The 7,870-nt window shown below is 42.0% G+C and overlaps 2 long non-coding RNA genes across 2 annotated transcripts; both read left to right on the top strand.

The window, feature by feature from the left end:
* The first annotated feature begins 728 nt into the window (after positions 1-728).
* LOC309492953 lies at positions 729-1,933 on the top strand. Its single transcript, XR_014203756.1, has 3 exons — positions 729-932; positions 1,019-1,187; positions 1,360-1,933. It is a non-coding gene; the product is annotated as an uncharacterized lncRNA (long non-coding RNA).
* Positions 1,934-6,704: 4,771 nt separating this feature from the next.
* Positions 6,705-7,799, top strand: LOC309503276. Its single transcript, XR_014207593.1, has 3 exons — positions 6,705-6,808; positions 6,927-7,571; positions 7,675-7,799. It is a non-coding gene; the product is annotated as an uncharacterized lncRNA (long non-coding RNA).
* The last annotated feature ends 71 nt before the right edge of the window (positions 7,800-7,870 follow it).

Genomic DNA, 7,870 nt, shown 5'->3' with positions numbered 1-7,870 from the left:
AAAGAAGGAAAATCTAAAGCTCGTCCTGACATTTTAAATGACATTTTGAATGTGTTTTTTAGAATTAGGTTTGAATGCAACATCAGTTTTTGCTGGGTTCCCGGGCATGCTGGGGTGAGGGGGAATGAGCGGGTGGATAAAATTGCAAAGGAGAGCTTAGGAAGAGAAGTAGATGTCCATTTATTATTAGGGAGAGTTGAACTGAGGGAACAAATGAAAGAGGGCTTAATAAATGAATGGCAGAGAGGGTGGGAAAAGGAAATTAGGGGTAGACACTACTTTTCCATTCAACCTAAAGTTAGGAAAAGTTGTTCATTTAACATTTTGTCCCGTTGGGACTCAGTTAAAATGTGTAGATTGAGGTTGGGGCACTGTGGGTTGAATTATTCTTTGTGCATTGTAGGAAAGCATGTTTCTGGCTTGTGGGAGTCTTGAGACAGTAGGGCATGTTTTCCTATAATGCAGAAGGTATAGGACAGAAATAAATATATTCTTTATTAAACTTGCAGGACTTGGAGTTAAGGCTTTTTCTCCTTTATCTCTGTTTGGTCACAGTGACGAGCATAAACTGATCTCCAAGGCAGTTCTTCAGTTCTTGCATGATACAGGACTGTATGTGAGAATTTAGGTCAAACTTTGACCTGTGGAGGGCAGTAATACGCTCAGCAGCGTCTACACTGCCGGAATCCGACAAGAAGAAGAAGAAGAGTTTCAGCGTCGAGGAGACAGGGGTAGCTGCAGCTTGGAGTAATGGGCGTGGCAAGAGGTAGGGGCGTGGCAGGAGGTAGGGGCGTGGCAAGAGGTTTCTCATTGGTCAAAGGAGTTTCCTCCTGGCAACTGCGTTGGCCAATCAGCAGTAACCATAGTTATACGTCATTTCCTTTAGCTAAAAAAAATCGTCATTTCCTTTAGACGGAAAGAAGATGGCGGAGGTAATACATGTGCCGTGCGATATAATTTGTGGTTCTCTTTGCTTTACATCTTTCAGCTTGGGTAATTATTTAATTGTTGTTGACAGACACATGTTACAGTGAGAAGAATTAATGAGTCCATTTGCATCGAAGACATCAGAGTCGGCGATTTATATCGATGTCCGTTCTGTGCTCTCAGTGTTTTTAGACCATGTGAATATCACAACATACACAGTCATTTGCAAAGCCACAGACTTCGCGCGGTTCGCCATGAACGTAAGTATAGTTCAGTTGTGATATGCATGCCTGTTATAACTTGTTAAGGTTATAGATAATAATGTGAACGGTGATGTTACGTATCATAATTAGTAATTTATGACAAACATGTTTTGCTTTATATATGAATTTTCCTATTTTAAATTGTGTTTGATGTTTATGATTCTTTTAGATTTGATCATCTTTGACTGCCACTTGGAATGCAGACAAACCAAGCACTTTCACTGCTTCCACTGCTCAAAAACCCTAATTAAAAAGTCTGATTTTATAAAGCACATAAATATGTGCAAAGTAGTCAAACAGATGGTGCCTTTGTCTCATCAGAGTAGTGACACATCTCCAAAACCGGTCCAGTGTGCTTTTTTGTCTCCTCAGAGTAGTGACTCAGCTTCAAAGATGGTCCAGTGTGCATCTTTGTCTCCTCCCAGTAGTGACACAGCTTCAAAGATGGTCCAGTGTGCATCTTTGTCTCCTCAGAGTAGTGACACAGCTCCAAATATGGTCCAGTGTGCGTCTTTGTCTCCTCCCAGTAGTGACACAGCTTCAAAGATGGTCCAGTGGGCATCTTTGTCTCCTCCCAGTAGTGACACAGCTCCAAATATGGTCCAGTGTGCGTCTTTGTCTCCTCAGAGTAGTGACACAGCTCCAAAGATGGTCCAGTGTGCATCTTTGTCTCCTCCCAGTAGTGGCACAGCTCCAAAACCGGTCCAGTGTGCATCTTTGTCTCCTCCCAGTAGTGGCACAGCTCCAAAACCGGTCCAGTGTGCATCTTTGTCTCCTCCCAGTAGTGACACAGCTCCAAAACCGGTCCAGTGTGCATCTTTGTCTCCTCAGAGTAGTGACACAGCTCCAAAGATGGTCCAGTGTGCGTCTTTGTCTCCTCAGAGTAGTGACACAGCTCCAAAACCGGTCCAGTGTGCGTCTTTGTCTCCTCAGAGTAGTGACACAGCTCCAAAGATGGTCCAGTGTGCGTCTTTGTCTCCTCAGAGTAGTGACACAGCTCCAAAACCGGTCCAGTGTGCATCTTTGTCTCCTCCCAGTAGTGGCACAGCTCCAAAACCGGTCCAGTGTGCATCTTTGTCTCCTCCCAGTAGTGGCACAGCTCCAAAACCGGTCCAGTGTGCATCTTTGTCTCCTCCCAGTAGTGACACAGCTCCAAAACCGGTCCAGTGTGCGTCTTTGTCTCCTCAGAGTAGTGACACAGCTCCAAACATGGTCCAGTGTGCATCTTTGTCTCCTCCCAGTAGTGACACAGCTCCAAAACCGGTCCAGTGTGCGTCTTTGTCTCCTCAGAGTAGTGACACAGCTCCAAACATGGTCCAGTGGGCATCTTTGTCTCCTCCCAGTAGTGACACAGCTCCAAACATGGTCCAGTGTGCGTCTTTGTCTCCTCAGAGTAGTGACACAGCTCCAAACATGGTCCAGTGTGCGTCTTTGTCTCCTCAGAGTAGTGACACAGCTCCAAACATGGTCCAGTGGGCATCTTTGTCTCCTCCCAGTAGTGACACAGCTCCAAACATGGTCCAGTGTGCGTCTTTGTCTCCTCAGAGTAGTGACACAGCTCCAAACATGGTCCAGTGTGCGTCTTTGTCTCCTCAGAGTAGTGACACAGCTCCAAACATGGTCCAGTGTGCGTCTTTGTCTCCTCAGAGTAGTGACACAGCTCCAAACATGGTCCAGTGGGCATCTTTGTCTCCTCCCAGTAGTGACACAGCTCCAAAGATGGTCCAGTGTGCTTCTTTGTCTCCTCCCAGTAGTGACACAGCGTCAAAGATGGTCCAGTCAGTTAGTTTTCCTGCTCAAAGTGACGACACCGCTCCGCAAGTGACCAAAACGGTGTCTTTTTCACCTCTTTGTGATGCCACCGATAAAACCCGCTTGAAATATGTTCGTAGAGAACAGGGGCAAAGATTATGTTGTCCCCACTGTAATCTGTGCGTTTTAAAAAAAAAACTCAAGAAACATATACAAAGGGCACACTTGAATATTGAACCTGATATCACTGCACAGTCTCACCTTCAAAGTCAGTGTATTGACCCAAAAAATGCAGTTTTTGCTGTTGCAAAATCGTCTAAAGGCCCTTGTATACCCATTCATGTTATCAAAAAAACATGGGGCATTTCACACAAGGTGACTTGTGAACTTGATGTCTGCGATCTTGTCAGTGTACACACTTAAAATCAGTGGATTACTGCAGATCTGATGCTGGAAATGTTGTCCTGCATGAAGAGGCTTTAAGAGAAATGGTACAGCACAAATGGTTTTCAGAGGAACGCAAAAGACAGTGCTTAAATGCTCAGAAAAAAGCTGAAGAACAAAATGTGTGTTTTGCATCCCATGTGACTCTTGGTGGTCCATCCTATATGCACTATGTGTCAGTTTTTGAGCCAAAAGTTTCATTCTATAACCGATTGGGAAGAATCATGGTTGTTTATAATGCAAAAAACAACACATGGCATTGCCCTTGTACTCGGCCAAGACGCTCCTGTATACACAAGGCTGTGTGCAAATGGTATCTTTTCCAAACCAACAGAAAAATGTTCCAAAGAGTGAAGAGCACAGAGGTGGAATTGACCTGTAAGACTCCTGTGTCCACTGGCAATGGACTTTCTGATTCAGAAAAAGACTATACTGAGAACATTGTGTACCCTCCAAAAAATGAGGACCTCAAGAAAATGGTGCAGTATATCTTTACAAAGAAAACAATACCTTCTTCCTTACCCATCTCAGCAACCAATTTAGATGAAAAGGAATTCTCAAAAGTTTTGGTTCCAGATGAAATGCACTGTTCATCGTGTTCGGAACCCCTTAGTGATCCTTTGCTCATCTCTAATAAAGCTAAAATTGTCACAACAGTTGGAATAATTGAAGGTTGGTATTTATTTGTTAGTAGTAAATTCTTACTTCAATAATGTGTGTTAAGATTAGCTGCTTATTTTGTTTGTTTTTGTTTTTAGGTGTTGAAACCTATTGCAAGACATGCCCAGTGTGTGGACTTGCATATCGCTATCAAGAATGGAGCACTGGTTTGCATAACTATGATGACCACATCATACTCAGTTTGAAATTTTGTCTTATGCTTCGGAGTTTTTTGCAGGTATTGTGGATTGCTTTATTTATTGCAGGTTGTCCAAACTCAGTCCTGAAGGGCTGCTGTCCTGCAGTTTAGCTCCAACTTTTCTTAACACACTTGCCAGGAAGTGTTTTGTATTCCTAGTAAGAACCTGATCAGCTGGACCAGACTTTATTAATTACCGGTAGGTTTGGAGCTAAACTCTGCAGGACAGTGGCCGTTCAGGAGCAGGATTGGACACCCCTGCTTTACAGTATTTAATGTTATTGTCACAACAATGTCAATACCTAATTTTTCCTCTTTAGTCTCACACCGCTGTTGAAAGAGTCTGTAAAGCACTTTCAATATCCAATGGAGTGGTTTACCCAAGTAAAACGGTGCTTTGTGCTTATTTGCACTTTGAAGCATTAACTGATCACAACTACCAGTTTTCCTGCTTAAAGTGTGGATTCCATCCCTCTGTTGTTATCATGGATGCTCATCGAAAAGCAGCTTTTAGCATGCCAGGTATGATACAGATCTAATTAGAATTTGAAATATCCTGACTTGCATGTAACTTATTAGAATCAATCATCAATTGAAGTTTTGAGTTGAGCTGTCTTTTATTCATCAAATAATCCTGAAAAAGTATCACAGGTTATAAAAAATATTTTCACATTGATAAGTCATAATAAATTACATTTAGATCATGTGACACTGATGACTGACACTGAAATAATAATGAAATAAAAATAAATGACTAACACTGAAATCATTTTTGATGGTATATTAAAATAGAATGCCATAATTTTAAATTGGAATTTCTGCTCCAATAAATGCAGACTTGATGATCATAAGAGACTTCCTTCAAATCATTAAAAATAGTGATGTTTTATAAGTTTTGAATTGGCACTGTATTTGTAATTTTATTTTGTTAGTCAGTGAAATAGAAGAACCACCAGCAAACTTTGATGGACAGGTGGATGTGGAGGCTTTTTGGAATTCACTGCGATTGGAGATTATTGCAAGAGGTCTTGTGGAGAGTAAGTTATTTTATTCATTTGGATCAAAGTACTACACAGACACAGGTATTTGTTTTATCTGGTATTATGCCTAAACTTTTACACTGGGAGACATTACACATGGATGCAACATGCACACACACAAATTAGAAAAAACATCCCAGAAACACCTGCTATGAGTGTACCCCATGACATGATCTATTATTACATATTAATTCATTTATATTTATATTTATGTATAACTTTATTTTGTTGTTAAACTTTAGAAATAAAAGTGGAGTTATCACTGGCAACAACATTATGACTTGTTTTTTTGTTTTGTTTTGTTTTTGCAGCTGGAAACCCCAATCCTTTTGCAGTCAAACCAAGTTATCACCTTTGGGCTCCCTGGATTGGATCGAATACTAGGAAGTCTGGCTCTGTCTTAAATACAGAATGGGAGAAAGTACATTCATCAAATCCTAATCCTGCATCTGAAGTTCCAGTAACTGAGGAAAGGCTTATTGATGAGCTGATGTCACTGAAGGTGTAGTGTTGTTTTGTTTACCTTTTTGTAACAGTATTCTATTGTCATTGTTTATTTCTAATAAATTCTTTTTGTTGGTTTAATTCATAGGTGGCTGCTGTCCGACAGTTATGTGCATCATGTGGGTTAGATCAATGGTTCCCAAACCTGTCCTACCGGCACCCCAACACTGCACGTTTTCTTTGTCTCTCTAATCAAACACACCTGATTCAACTCATCAGCTCATTATCACATGGGTTAATGAGCTGATGAGTTGAATCAGGTGTGTTTGATTAGAGAGACAAAGAAAATGTGCAGTGTTGGGGTGCCGGCAGGACAGGTTTGGGAACCACTGGGAAAGGGCGCTTTCACACTGGCAGTTTAGTGCGGACCGGGGCACGGTTTGCATGAAAAATCGCTAATGTGAACGCTGTCATCGGACCCGGGTGCGCACTAGAGTACCGAACCCGAGACTACCTGGAGGAGGTGGTCTGAGCTCGGTTGCTCCCGAACCGTGGCGCGGTTCGCGTTAATGTGCAAGCAACACGGACTCGGGTGCGTGCTTGTTCAGGAAGTATACTATCCCGCGCATGCGTATCACTGTCGCATCAGTGAAAAATCTTCTGCGAGCAGCAGAAACACGGCGTCCCCTGGATATGTGCTGAATTACACCATGTAATGAACATAAACGTAGTTGTCTCTCACTATGTTGTGCATAATAGCACCAAAAAAACAGACAAATTACAGCTATGCTCAGTCGAGTTGTATTCTCCATGCGTTTTCCGTGTGCGTTTGCGATGACGTAAGATCACTGCAAACGCACCTGGGTTCGATACAACTAATTGAGTGTGAAACCAGACCAACACTGCGGGGGGCGCCGGGAACTAGCGCACTCGGGTTCGGACCGCAGCAAACGAACCCAGTGGAAAAACGCCCTTAGATAACAAGGGATCAAAGATGGACCTCATAATGAGACTGAGGAGTGAAATGCAAAACAGATCATCATATGACAAAATTTTTCAAAAGGTTTGGGGTGCATCAGGTTTGTATGCACAGATATATCTTAATTTATAATGGAAAACACACATTTCTTTATTTTTTTTACTTATTTTTTTACTTTAAGTGCTGCAATCATTAATTTGAAACAATCTATCACTTAGGTGGCTGGGCAGTTGTTATGTGCCCCTGCGGTGTCGTTAACAGCATTAAAGTCCTGGTAAGAGCTGAAAGTCCAAGGGACTTCGCTGACATGTTGCTGTCCTGGAAACACCTTCCCAACATAACCATTTATGACTTTGCAAGAGGACTTTCCACTCATGCAAATCTCCGCAATCCAAACATGATTCCCTTCAGCCCACACGAGGGTCGGCTTTTGGAGCCAAATGATGCCAATATTGCAGCAGCAGAAGAGGGAAGACTTAAGATTTCATTGGAATGGCTCAAAGAGAAGAAAATGCCTGATGATGTGAATGGGCATCCATTAACTGGCTCATCTGATCACTATGTACTTTCTGACAGATTCCATGAAAACAACACAAAGGATCCCCGTGATAAACTTCGTAAAATACAGCTTGTGCCTGAGTTGGCTGGAAGAGTTAATTCTCAGTGTGCGGAGCAGTTGTTTTCTCAAATGAGAAAAAACAATTACTTCCTAAATGTTATGAAGCCAACAAATCACTTGTTTCTTATGCGAAAACTGCTGCACCACTACAACATTGCGATTAACACTAGGTTTACAGAACAGCTTACCAAGGCTGTTGGTTGCAGTCAGGTTGTCCTGGATGAGCATGGCCAAGCACTTGCAGGTAAACTTAATTTTTCATAATGCAATTTAATGTCATTATTTGTCTTCTCCAGAAATGTTATTTGACACTGGGGTTAGATGACACTCACATGCTTTATTGTTAGGGACTTTAAGTAAAAGCACAGTCGAAATGGATGATGAGCCAAGTACAGACAAGGCGTCTGTGACAGGGCTGAAGGATGTAATGCTCAACAAGACCAGCTGGGAGCAACCATTCAGCGAAGAAAAGGTGATTGCTCTATGAAGGTTGAAATCTTAAAAGCTGAGGAATGAGTAGCCTGAAACATTTTGTAATGTTTG

Source organism: Leuciscus leuciscus (genome assembly GCF_965113295.1).
Source record: "Leuciscus leuciscus genome assembly, chromosome: 1".
Classification (NCBI taxonomy): domain Eukaryota; kingdom Metazoa; phylum Chordata; class Actinopteri; order Cypriniformes; family Leuciscidae; genus Leuciscus; species Leuciscus leuciscus.
Note: the sequence above shows the minus strand (reverse complement) of the source record. Positions and strands in the feature narration are given on the sequence as shown.